The 14,047-nt window shown below is 38.4% G+C and overlaps 1 non-coding gene and 1 pseudogene across 1 annotated transcript; both read right to left on the bottom strand.

The window, feature by feature from the left end:
- Positions 1-4,458: 4,458 nt before the first annotated feature.
- LOC130464550 (small nucleolar RNA R71) lies at positions 4,459-4,565 on the bottom strand. The gene has a single exon (XR_008924948.1). It is a non-coding gene; the product is annotated as a small nucleolar RNA R71 (small nucleolar RNA).
- Positions 4,566-7,702: 3,137 nt separating this feature from the next.
- Positions 7,703-13,705, bottom strand: LOC130463214 (uncharacterized; annotated as a pseudogene).
- Between the last annotated feature and the right edge of the window lie 342 nt (positions 13,706-14,047).

Here is a 14,047-nt window from a genome sequence, read left to right as displayed (position 1 = left end):
GGCTTGATTATGTTGCATGATTAAGGATTTTAGTTCACTTAAAATCTAACCAACATAGTAAGAGCCTTAAGTTCCAAACTTTAAAAATTGAGTTAAAAGGTGCCATGCCAAAATAACACTTACTTGGATAAACCTTTACGTCTTATTGATCCTAAAGGGGTAAGGGATACAAATAATTGTGAGTACATGTTAGTTTTGGTGAAACTCAACGATATAAGTATGGAGTCATTTTATGTCGTGGCAAATGAGATAGGTTTACCTAATAAGTTCTTAGACGTACCTATCAACCAAGAGTACGTAGTTTCTAGACTATTAGCAAAGGCTTTGCTTACCTAAAATATTTTAGGATTGATCGAGTCTAAATACATAATGTGATTAATTCTTCAATGATTTAAGGATTTTGGAATCATTTAATTCACACCTGCCGGAACACATAACTTGAATAAAATGCTTAATAAATGATAAATTATGCATGTTTGCTAGAATTTAAGTTTATTAAGAGAAATTGTGAATGATTATTTATTTGTTTATTCTTTTTCAATTGTAGCTTTACTATGGCAAACAACAATTCATTCAACATCCGATCAATTCTCGAAAAGGAGAAGTTGAACGGGAAAAACTTCCTTGACTGGCAAAGGAACTTGCAAATAGTTCTTATGAAGGAAGAAAAGGAGTATGTCCTGGAAGAGGCGATACCCGAAGCCGCTGACGACGGGGTCACTCAGGTAGCCCTCAATCGTTGGATTGATGCCAACAAAGATGTGAAATGTCTAATGCTTGCAACCATGAGTGCAGATCTACAGAAAACGTTCATCAACTCAGATGCTTTCACGATCATCAGTGAGTTAAAGAACATGTTCCAAGATCTGGCTCGAGTCGAAAGATTCGAGACTCATAGGCAAATTCTTGAGACTAAGCTTAAGAAAGGCGAGCCCGTAAGTCCACATGTTCTCAAAATGATTGGACTCATTGAGAATATGAGTCGGCTGGATCAGCAATTCTCTCAAGAAATGGCTGTAGACACCATCCTCCATTCTCTTCATAACGGGTATGATCAGTTCAAGCCGAACTACAGTATGAATAGTCTGGAAAAAATGCTCACTGAGCTTCACGGTATGCTGAAGACCGTTGAAAAGACGCTCAAAAGTGATAAGCAAGATGTGCTTATGGTGCATGGGGGTAAGTTCAAGAAATTTGGCAAGAAGAGGAATGCTAAGAAAGGTGGCAAGAAGGCCAGCCCGACTAAGCAAAATGGCGGCACCAAGCCTGAAAAGAAGAAGGTGAGCCAACCCACTCCTGAATCTGAATGCTTCTACTGTAAGAAGAAGGGGCATTGGAAGAGAGATTTCTTGAAGATTAAGGAAGATCAGAAGAACGGAATTGTCGTTCCATCTTCAGGTATTTTCGTTATAGACTGTATACTTGCTAATTCAACTTCTTTGGTATTAGATACAGGTTGTGTCTTAAACTTATGTTCCAATTCGCAGGGACTAAGAAGAAGTAGAAGGTTAAGCAAGGGTGAAGTCGACCTACGAGTGGGAAATGGAGCACGGATTGCTGCATTAGCTGTAGGAACTTATTATTTGTCGTTGCCCTCTGGGCTAGTTTTGGAACTGGAAGATTGTTTCCATGTTCCAAGTCTTACTAAAAATATCATTTATGTTTCTTGCTTAGATGCTAAGGGATTTTCCTTTTTAATAAAAGACAATAGTTGTTCGTTTTATTTTAAAGAGATGTTTTATGGATCTGCTAGATTAGTCAATGGACTTTATTTATTAGATCACGACAAACAAGTTTATAACATAAATACCAAAAAGACCAAAAAGAATGATTCAGATCTCACCTATCTGTGGCATTGTCGATTAGGCCATATTAACTTAAAACGCATAGAAAGACTTCAAAAGGAAGGAATTCTAGAACCATTTGACTTAGAGGATTATGGTAAGTGCGAATCATGTTTACTTGGCAAAACGACAAAGTAACCTTTCTCTAAAGTTGGAGAAAGAGCAACTGAACTATGGGTTTAATCCATACAGATGTATGTAGACCAATGAGTACAAATGCTAGAGGTGGTTTCAGCTACTTTATCACTTTCACTGATGACTTCAGTAGATATGTTTATGTCTACCTGATGAAGCATAAGTCTGACTCCTTTGACAAATTCAAGGAATTTCAGAGTGAAGTAGAGAATCAATTAGGAAAGAAGATTAAAGCACTGCGGTCTGATAGAGGCGGTGAATATCTGAGCTATGAATTTGATGGACATCTGAAAGAATATGGAATTCTATTAGAATTGACTCCTCCTGGAACACCTCAATGGAATGGTGTGTCGGAACGGAGGAATAGAACCTTGCTAGACATGGTTAGTGATATGTGTGTTTTATATAGTGTTTCACCCCCGTCCCTTAGTACTTTTTTATGTGTCAAATGATCTCTTGGGAGCCATTTTTAGTACTAATATGCGTTATTGAGTGTGCCTTGAGTTTCAGGTTTGATTATGAGAAATTGGTCTTTTTAGACCCGTTTCATGGTGATTTAGGCCACTACACGAGCCCGAGGAAGTTCGGGACCTTTTTCGTCGACTTTCGGGAGCCTTAGATGCTTATGGTTGAGCCCCGAGAGTTAGACTCGGTGATATGGGCGAAGGATATTGAAGATTGCAAATCGCCCTATGAGCTGAGGGCGAAATGCGACCATCGGGCGGAAAGAAGAGGAAATTAAAGTTATCTATGTGCGCCCAATCGGGCGCACTTCGCCCGGTCCGGATCGGGCGGCCAAATAAGAGCAGCTGTGAGGATTTCGCAAACCGCCCGATCGGGCGGAATTTGGCCCGATCGGGCCGACTGTCGAGCACTTCGCCCGATCGGGAGACGCCAACCTCCAGCAGTTTTTCGCGCATTTACCTTTCCGTTTTTTAGGATTTATTTTGGCAAACTATATAAACAATCCTTAGTTAATTTGAGAGACATATTATTTTCTAGGATTAGACCCTTAGTTTATTTTCTCTTAACCTAGTTTTCTCTCAAATTTGTTCCAAGCACTTATTTTTAGTTTCAATCAAAGCTCCAATTTTTAGTTCATCCTTTTGTTCTACATTTAGGTATTGCTTTCTATTTTGCTTTATTAATTACTTTTAATTATGTTTTCAATCATGCTAATTGCTTTGTTTATTGTTAATATGCTTGAGTAGTCTAATTTCTAGGGTTTGGGGATCCATGATTATTATGAAGGGATATTGAATAATTGTGATTGTTGGCATTGTAATTAATTCCTATTGATTGGTTTATTTCACTATACAATTAGATTTGCGCAGGTTTAATTATGGTAGTTATGCAACATCAAATGAAGATTCGAGAGATGCAATTTGATGTTTAGGCTTGTGTCAATAGGTGGAATTAGAGTTAATACGTAGCGAGAGCCCGTTAATTCTAAGTCTATGATTAGTATCGATTCGAGAGAGCATGCTAGTCTAATTAATTACTTTGTTGATTATCGTGATTGTTCATTGTCCTGGATTGTTATTTGTTGGTGAACCTATGCCCTAGATTCCTTAATATATTGATTCATATTAGTTTAATTATCGTTCGTAGTCTTAGCATACAAATCACCAACCAACTCTTGTTCCCAATAGACTAGATTAATTAATTGATAGTAGAAAGAACGCCTGTTTCCCTGTGGATTCGATCCTGACTTCCCTTGCTACCTTGCTAGAGAACTTAGGTTATTTTTGATTAGGTGATACGACTTTATCCTATCAAATTTTGGCGCCGTTCCCGGGGAAACAGTTTTATTTTCTGTTGTTGATTGCTTGTCCTAGATTATTGTTTGTTACTACTCAAAGAACTCACGTTCCTTGAGACTGGATCTCACATTGTTTTGTAGTCTTTGTCTATGCCCAGGACCGTAGGTACTAGTAATCTTACTCCATTCGATCCTGAGCCCGAAAGAACCTTTCGTAGACGAAGAACTTTCATTGCACAGTGTGGGAATTACTCTGATTCTGATCATAATATTGGCGATCTTTTTCCTTCAGATATAGATTCAGTTTCAGAGATAGAAATGGGTGAAGAAACTCCACTACCGCCACCTACCCCACGGCTTACAGACTATTCTAAGCCAAGTCTGTCCGTGCTACCAAAGGCAATCATGCCTTCTATTGCAGCTGAAACCTTCAAGATTGAGCCTGCATTGATTAACATGATTGAGAGACGCCAGTACGGTGGGGAACCAGGTGAAGATCCGAATCTTCACATACAGTCCTTCATCCAATATTGTTTCACCATCAAGCAAAAGGGATTGACTCCGGAGCAGACTATGGAGATACTTTTCCCGTTCTCTTTGAGTGGGAAAGCCAAGTTGTGGATTAATGGGTTGAATCGAGCGGCTTTGAAAATCACTAATTGGGAGTCCTTGGCCCTTGCTTTTTATGTTAAATATTTTTCACCTGAGAAAACGGCTCGTCTGAGGGGCCAGATATTAGGTATCTCACAACAAGCAGATGAGAGTTTGTTCGAGGTCTGGGAGAGATTCAAGGACTTGCAGAGAGAGTGCCCGCACCATGGTTTGGATGATTGGTTCTTGATTCAGCAGTTTTATAATGGTCTGGGTAATGAGTCTAGATGTCTGTTAGATTCAGCTGCCAGTGGGAGATTCATGCAACTTGAGGTGCCTAGAGCTATGGAGGTGATTGAGGAGATAGCCATTCACAATGCCCAATATGGGAATCCTAGAGGCCTGTCTAATAGGGGTGGTAAGCATGATTTGAATTCTATTGAACAATTAACTGTCCAATTGACTACTTTACACTATAAGTTTGATAATATGCGAGCAGCCAATGCTCAATCTGTAACACCCCCGATTTACTAACTTTAAATAAATAAGAAATATAAAAGACTTTATAAAAATATTGCGGAAGCTTATAACTAAATCGGAGGTATCACCGCCACACTTGACCACATTGTCAAGTGCTAAGGCTTACAAAACTCAAACTATTACAACTCAATTACTAGGTGATCTATTTACAACTTCGTAACTGTTATAAAAGACTAACGGTAACACTTTGAGCTCCTTTAACTTCTAACTGCAATCCTTCACGATCAATCTACTCCGGTCATCTTGACTGCTCACCATAGAGGACAAATTCCAAAAGGATCGTCGCAGGGCCACCATAAGAAAAAGACATGGCCGCAAACACACATAGCAAATAAACACACACGTCAGCAAAAAGCTGAGTAATCACCTGTGACAAACAGAAACATACTAATATAGAATAATAAAGGCTCATGTAAACAATGTAGTATGAAACTACATTTCAAGTATGATCCCAAAGATAAAACTAACTTCATACTCTATGGAAACTATAAATCTCCTCTTCATATGAACCTCAAATATATTGATATGATCTTTTCCTCTACTAAACGTACTCAAACCAATAGGTGCTATATTTGCTCTTTGTTCTATACCTATCCTTGGACATGGGTAATTCGAATAATAAACCAACAAGTATAAAAAATTGAAACTTTCAATAGCTACTAGAAAGACTCTCTGAGTCAAGGCCACTTTTGGACCAAATCCCACTTTTGGAGATATTAAGAAAAATAAAGATTGTAACTTGCTCTTCTACTATTGGTTATCATCTCCTTACCAACATGCCAAGGACTGAGGTCTATAACGCCGAGTCTCAAACCAAAAATATATAACTATTCTTAACCTTTTCTCATGATCTGATCAGTACCCACTTTGGGTATATAATATATGCACTTTTCAATTAATATGACACGGCCCCAAAATAATCATAATTTGCAACAACCTTGCTGTGTATAATATTCTAAGCTCTTGAAAATAAATCATACTACTAATCATTATCAACCAAATATGCGACAATCGACTCTTCTAACCTTAATACACTAGTACACATGAAGCTACACCGAAACGATAATTACGCTAGAATCTCCAAACTCCAAAGTATTGGATATCTATACTAACCATTAATAGTATCTATGATAATAATTCTCATAAACGATCAAATATCCTTATTAACATAATTAAAGATCACTAATAATTAACCCAAAGCAATTTGGGACCAACTACACACCAATTCACGCAATTAACCAATATCACAACACTTATTATATATACTTTAAAAGAAATATCATCCTACTCAAAACATCACAATATACGTACACATTTAAAATCAATATCATCAAAATATATGCCATACAATATCAAAACCATAATTAATAATCACTAATAAAACATACGTTGTATATCCTTCATACAAATCCAACATAATGAATGAGCGTGATTACGCATAATAATTAATTCACACAAATAATCCGAAAAATTTTGACGCGTGTGATTACAACTAATAATATACACAAACAATTAGATGGGACTAAGTGTGATTACCTTCCCCGAGAGTAATACTGAATAATGAAATTCAATTGAACGAGTAAAACAACCAAGCACGGTGCGGGTACGGCTGCGAAATGTTGTACGATACGCATGATTGCTCTAATTCGGTTGGGCTTAGAAAGGACCAATTAAACACATGGCCATGAGTAATCATGCGCCAGGTATTATTTTGCAAAAAAGGATTTTGGTGATAATGATGAAGATGATCAAAGGATATATGAATAATTTTTCTTGCTTTTCGTCAAAACTCTTTGTTCAGCAAAATAATTAACAAGAAACGGCTAAAGTCAAAATAATAGGGTTTAGGAGTATTTATAATGCTCCTAAAAACAGTCCTACTAAAAACTAAACTAGGTTTTTAAATTTTCCGAAAATATTTGAAGAGACTACCTAAAATTTGAAAGTGATATAATAAGGATTATAACTTAATTTTGCTATAAATTATATTTTACGACATCATAAAATATTGGGGTATTACAATCTATCCCCCTTAAAAGAAGTTTCGTCCCAAAACTTAAAATTAGAAAAATATAGGTATTAAATCTACTCTCTTTAAAAGAAGTTTCATTCCGAAGCTGGACGAAACTTAAAACTCGGGAAAATAAATAAATTATACTTTCAAACTCTTTAGAAAAAATGGAAACAAATGTTTGGCACTAATTTTTTATTTTTAATTCCAAGCCATACAATATTAGTATATTGAATTCTATCCCCCTTAAAAAAATAAAGAGTTCGTCCCCGAACTCAAACTACTCACATAATCACGTAAAGATAATCTTATAACTAACACATAGAGAGGGATACTCTCTTTAATCAAACGGCTTTACCTAAACCTTTTAATTAAGCTTAACTCTTTATTAGTGTATTTTAATCCTAAACAACTCAAACCAGACACTGGGATATGAAGATCCTTGTGTAAATCCAAGACCGAGTAGGCTCTTGATACCATTTTGTAACACCCCCGATTTACTAACTTTAAATAAATAAGAAATATAAAAGACTTTATAAAAATATTGCGGAAGCTTATAACTAAAGAGGTATCACCGCCACACTTGACCACATTGTCAAGTGCTAAGGCTTACAAAACTCAAACTATTACAACTCAATTACTAGGTGAACTATTTACAACCACGTACAACAACAACAACAACAACAACAACAAAGCCTTAGTCGCAAAATGATTTGGGGTCGGCTAACATGAATCGTCGTAGGAGATCGTCATTGTCACCAATCAAACAAAAAAGGAGCAAGAAGTAATAAGAAAAATAAGGAAGAGAAAGTGGAATTAATGAAAGTAAGATAAGAGAAAAATGTATATATATTATAGAAGATATGTTGTAAGAGATAATAAAAATAAGTAAAGTTTAAAATAAATGAATAAGTAAAATAATTATATTTCAAAATAGCATGTAAATTAAAAAATTAAAAGAATTTTAAAAATCAAATAAAAATAAAAATAAGAATAAAAAATAAAAAAAAATAGAAAGAAACAAAAACATGAAAACTGTATAAATCAACTGAAGTCATCAATGCATATTCTCTCCCTCCACCCTGTCCTATCCATCGCCATATTTTCCTCAATCCCAAGAAAGCTCATATCATGCTCAATCACCTTCCTCCAAGTTTTCTTAGGTCTTCCCCTACCCTTGCAATTCTATCACTTTGCCACCCTTCTATCCTCCTAACCGGGGCATCACTTGGTCTTTTGCTCACATGTCCAAACCCTCTTAAACGATTTTCCATCATCTTAAACTCAATCGGTGCAACCCCTACTTTCTTCCTAATAATCTCATTCCTCAAACGATCCTTTCTTGTATGCCCACACATCCAACGTAACATGCGCATCTCCGCCACATTCATCTTGTGCACGTGACAATGTTTCACTGTCCAGCATTCTGTGCCGTATAACAAAGCCGGTCGAATTGCCGTGCGGTAAAATTTTCCCTTCAATCTTTGGGGCATGCCTGAATCACATAGGAACCCCGTGGCACCTTTCTACTTCAACCAACCTGCTTTGATTCTATGGGCCACATCGCCATCCAATTCTCCATCCTTTGGATAATAGATCCTAAATAACGGAACGTTTCAGAGCCTTGGACAATTTTTCCATCTAAGGTAATCTCCCCTGTCTCTCTATCTTGGACTCCACTAAACTTACACTCCATATATTCCGTCTTGTTTCTACTTAGCCTAAAACCCCGAGATTCCAACGTTTGTCTCCATAACTCCAACTTACTTTCCACTCCTTCTTTTGTTTCATCAATCAACACAATATCATCTGCAAACATCATGCACCAGGGAATACCATCTTGGATTGACCTCGTCAATTCGTCCATGACTATAGCAAAAAGAAACGGGCTAAGTGCGGAACCTTGATGCACTCCAATCGTAATGGGGAATTCTTCGGTCTTACCAACACTAGTTCTCACACTCGTGCTAACTCCCTCATACATGTCCTTGATGATATCTATATACTTCCTCGGTATTTCTTTCTTACTTAATGCCCACCAAAGGATTTCCCTTGGTACCTTGTCATATGCCTTCTCCAAATCTATGAAAACCATATGTAAGTCCTTCTTTTTATCCCGATAATTCTCCATTAGTTGCCTTATAAGATGAATGGCCTCCATAGTCGATCTCCCAGGCATAAGTCCAAACTGGTTCTCCGAAATTTTCACAGTTTTCCTCAGTCTTTGCTCAATAATCCGCTCCCAAAGTTTCATAGTATGACTCATTAGTTTGATTCCTCGATAGTTGGCACAATCCTGGACATCACCCTTATTCTTGTACAAGGGGATGATAGTACTCTTCCTCCACTCTAATGGCATCCTATTACTTCCCCAAATCTTGTTGAAAAGAGTTGTTAACCATACAACCCCTCTCTCTCCCAAGCATCTCCAGACTTCGATAGGTATACCATCGGGCCCCACTGCCCTCTTGCGTCCCATCTTTTTCAGTGCCATTTCGACTTCTCTCTTTTGAATTCTTCGCATAAAGTCTAGGTTAACCATATCCCTAGGGATAGTTGTATCCCCAATATCGCGCCCTTGATCCCCGTTGAACAAGCTATCAAAGTAGAACCTCCATCTATCCTTGATTTCCTTATCTCCCACCAAAACTTTTTGATCAACATCTTTCACACATTTAATCCTCCCGATGTCTCGCGTCTTTCTATCACTCATTCGAGCAAGTCTATAGATATCTTTTTCACCTTCCTTTGTATCCAATCTTGAGTAAAGATCCTGATTCACCTTTGCTCTAGCCTCTCTTATGGCCTTCTTTGCTTCCCTTTTAGCCTTCTTGTACTTCTTGTAGTTCTCATCACTTCTACATTTTTCCGACTCTTTATAGCATTCTCGTTTGCTCTTTATAGCTTGTTGCACAACTTCGTTCCACCAAGATGTGTCCATACTTGGTGGCATGATTCCTTTAGATTCCCCTAGGACCTCTTTCGCCACTCCCTCTACGGTGTCACTAGTGGAAAATGACTCATTTGCATCGCACGTTTAAGGTCATTTGCGTCGCACATTGCGCGACGCAAAAGGTCGCGACGCAAATGACTAAAAGTCATTTGCGTCGCACAAAAGTGCGACGCAAATAACTCTCATTTGCCACGCACATTAAGCTAATGTGCGTGGCAAATGACTTTTCAGCACCATGCTGAAAAGTCATTTGCCACGCACATTAGCTTAATGTGCGTGGCAAATGACCTTTTGGTGCCAAAAAAAATAAGTCATTTGCGTCGCACATTAAGCTAATGTGCGACGCAAATGACTTTGAATTTTGTAAAAAAAATAGGTTTCATTTTAATATATACATACACATATATATATATATATATATATATATATATATATATATATATATATATATATATATATATATATATATATATATATATATATATATATATATATATATATATATATATATATATATATATATATATATATATTAAAATGAAACCTATTATATAGTGAGTTCAGCAAGGCAACGAGCAACAGAGCAAAAATGTGAGTTCTGAATACGACACACCAGTACGTTTTAGAGATGGAAAAGGCTTCCAAGTGGCTGAAAGTAGCACCAAACACTTGTAACAGACACAATATATTCTTTTGGGGAACAGGCAAACCGCCACATATGGCTGTCTTAACTCATTCGATACAAGCATAACTGTATAATCACCTTGACTCATACTCTAGTGTTAAGTGTTAACAGAATAACTGATCTAGGCAAGAACCTAGAATAAAAAATTAATCACTTCAACAAGAAAGCAATCATGTAACCATATGGGAAAACTGAAAATAAAAGACAAAAAGAAGAGCAGCTGCAGCTCAGTCCTGGAATAATCAGCTGCAGCTCCTAGAATGGAAAGAAGAGCAGCCATCCCAGCAATCTCCTTCTTGCTACGAGTCCCAACAGCAATAGCAGCTCCAACTATAGCACCTGCACCTGCAGCATTAACCTGCACAAGAAGACCTACTCAATTCGTATTGGATCAAGGGTCTCCAACTATTTTCAGTGTAGGCATATGCAGACATGCAGTACAGAATGCGTAGCTGATAAAATGAACAAGTAACAATAAGGAGTACTCCGTAATCTTAAGACTTAAGAGCATCTGAAATATTCTAAGGAGGCGGATCAACAGGACAACTGATTGCCTAGCTTTCACTAATTTGTTAAAAGCTGCTGCCTTGCAGCTAAACAGACAATAATTCACGGTTAAGTGTCTTGATCACCCCCATGTAGATATTCACGGTTCTTATCTTTTAATGTTACAATCAATCCATTTTGGGACTTATCACTCGAGACACGGATGTAATTACCAACAAACTCAACCTCATAAGTTAGGGAACTCTTTGGGTGGGTGGGTTGGGTTGTGGACGAAGTGATTTATCCTACGAAGAAACTCACATCTGAAAAATCGGATGTCCTAAACAGCTCTCCTAAGGCAAGCAGGTCATACATAAACGCTTCCAGAACATTAATAGTTCACAAAGAATATAAATAATGAACTTCAAAGTATAGAAATATTAAATCTATGCATATCATAAACAATTCAACAACAATTTTTTTTGACTTCAGCTGCTTGGTACAATTTCTTTCAGAAGAAACTTATTCTGGTTTAAGATCCAAAAAGAAAAATTATAGTTACTAATCACAAGATAGCAATGGCTAATTACCTGATTCAGTACATGTTTATGGGTTTCATACTCAGCTGCAACAAATGCAAACACCTGCAGCAAAAATTACAGAAGCGCAAAAATCAAATTGAATTCAATTACCCCCCTTTTCTCCTTTGAATCCAATTGCACAAAAATCAGAAGTTCAGAGGAACCAAATTACGAAAATGCATGAGTAATTACATGAAATAAATCAATCAGATTAATCTAATTAAAAGATGAAGAAATTACGTTGTGCCCATCTTCTAAGAGGATGCGAGGGAGGGCGAGAGGTTCTGGGTTGTCGAGCAAGGCTGCACAAGCCAGGAAAGCGCGCGGGATCGCGCAAGTGTTGCGGGGATGCTTCGTAGTTACCTTGCTTCGTGCTGGTGGCTGGCTGGGGTGCTAGGGCCGCTGACGAACAGAGATGAAAGAGTAGGCCGGTGGTCGACGGTGAGGGTATAAGCGATTACGCCGGCGCTGCAAGGGTTGATTGGCTGGGTTTTGCGTCACCGCCCAATTGATTTGGGGGTTTTCTGGTGCTGGGTTTTGTTTTTTCAATCCCGCACTATCTCTTTTGGGGTTTTTTGGTTTTATATTTCGAGATCGAGATGAAGATAGGTTGGTTAGAGGAGATTTCAGGTGAAGTCGCCGTTGAAAATGGAGTTTCTAGGAAGAGGATGAGAGAGAAAGTGAGGAGCTGAGCGGCGAAATTAATGTAGGGTTCTATCATATCTGAAATAATGTTGGAGGAATATGGCAGGCACTGCGTCGCACATTTGTTAATCTGCGAGGCAAATGACTTTGGGATGCCCCCAGAGTCATTTGCGTCGCAGATTAACAAATGTGCGACGCACTTGATTGAGTTATTTGCCTCGCAGCTTTGTTAATCTGCGACGCAAATGACTCTGGGGGGCATCTTAGAGTCATTTGCCTCGCAGTTTAACAAAGTTGCGACGCAAATGACTAAATTTTATTCTAAAATTTGTCATTTGCGTCACATGTTCAGAATGGCGTGGCAAATGCGGGGATGCAAATAAGCGTTTTTCTACTAGTGTGTGCTCCATTCTTGTCCATAATGAGTCTATATCCAAATCCATATCCCCGACCCAAATACCTTCACTTGCCACCTTTTCCACGAATTTTAGTTGTTGCTCCCCTTGAAGTTTCCACCACTTGATCCTAGGCCCCACTAGTGGTCTTCTCTTTCTTATATAACTTCTACCTCGAAAATCAAGTACCACAAGTCTATGTTGGGTTGCTGTACTCTCACCCAGAATCACCTTACAATTGGTGTAGCACTGTCTCAAAGCATTCCTTACTAAAAAGAAGTCAATCTGACTCGCATTATCTCTACTCCTATAGGTTACTAGGTGAGATTCTCTTTTCTCAAACCAAGTGTTCATTATACCCAAGTCATATGCCAATGAAAAATCCAAAATAGCATTTCCCGATTCATTCCGCTCCCCATACCCAAAACCACCATGAATGCTTTCAAATCCATCGCGACTCGAGCCTACATGTCCGTTGAGATCCCCACCAATGATGAGTTTCTCACTTCTAGGGACACGTTGCACCACTTCTTCTAAATCCTCCCAAAATTCTTGTCTAGTTGACGCATCTAGTCCTGCTTGTGGTGCATAGGCACTCACAATAGTTACAACCTCATCCCCTATCACAAGCTTAATACTCATAATTCGATCACTCTTTCGGGACACGTCCACTACATCATCAATATAATCTCTGTCAATAAGGATACCTACCCCATTCCTACCCCTAGTTTTTCCCGAATACCAAAGCTTATAACCCCATGGAGTTATTTCTCTTGCCTTGTTTTCAACCCACTTAGTCTCCTGCAAACATAATATGTTAATTCTCCTCCTTCTCATAACCTCTACTAGTTCGACTAATCTCCCTGTCAAAGAGCCAATGTTCAAGGTCCCAAATCGCATCCTACTACCCTTACCCTTACCCTTACCCTTACCCTTACCCTTACCCCTGCCCTTACCATGAAACCTTGGATAGTTAACACCACCATCGGGTGGCGCGCCGCTTCCGGGCGACATCCTAGCAACCCTTGCATATTTTCCACTACACCCGGGCCTAGGAAGTGTAGCGCACCCTTGCATATTTGACACCACCCCCAGGTGTAGGGGTGGCGCGCCGCTTCTGGGCGACGACCTAGCAACCCTCACATATTTCACATATTTACAACTACGTAACTGTTATAAAAGACTAACGGTAACACTTTGAGCTCCTTTAACTTCTAACTGCAATCCTTCACGATCAATCTGCTCCAGTCATCTTGACTGCTCACCATAGAGGACAAATTCCAAAAGGATCGTCGCAGGGCCACCATAAGAAAAAGACATGGCCGCAAACACACATAGCAAATAAACACACACGTCAGCAAAAAGCTGAGTAATCACCTGTGACAAACAGAAACATACTAATATAGAATAATAAAGGCT

Source organism: Spinacia oleracea, chromosome 6 (assembly GCF_020520425.1).
Source record: "Spinacia oleracea cultivar Varoflay chromosome 6, BTI_SOV_V1, whole genome shotgun sequence".
NCBI classification, from domain to species: domain Eukaryota; kingdom Viridiplantae; phylum Streptophyta; class Magnoliopsida; order Caryophyllales; family Amaranthaceae; genus Spinacia; species Spinacia oleracea.
The sequence above is the reverse complement of the archived record's forward strand: the minus strand, read 5'-3'. Positions and strand labels throughout refer to the sequence as shown.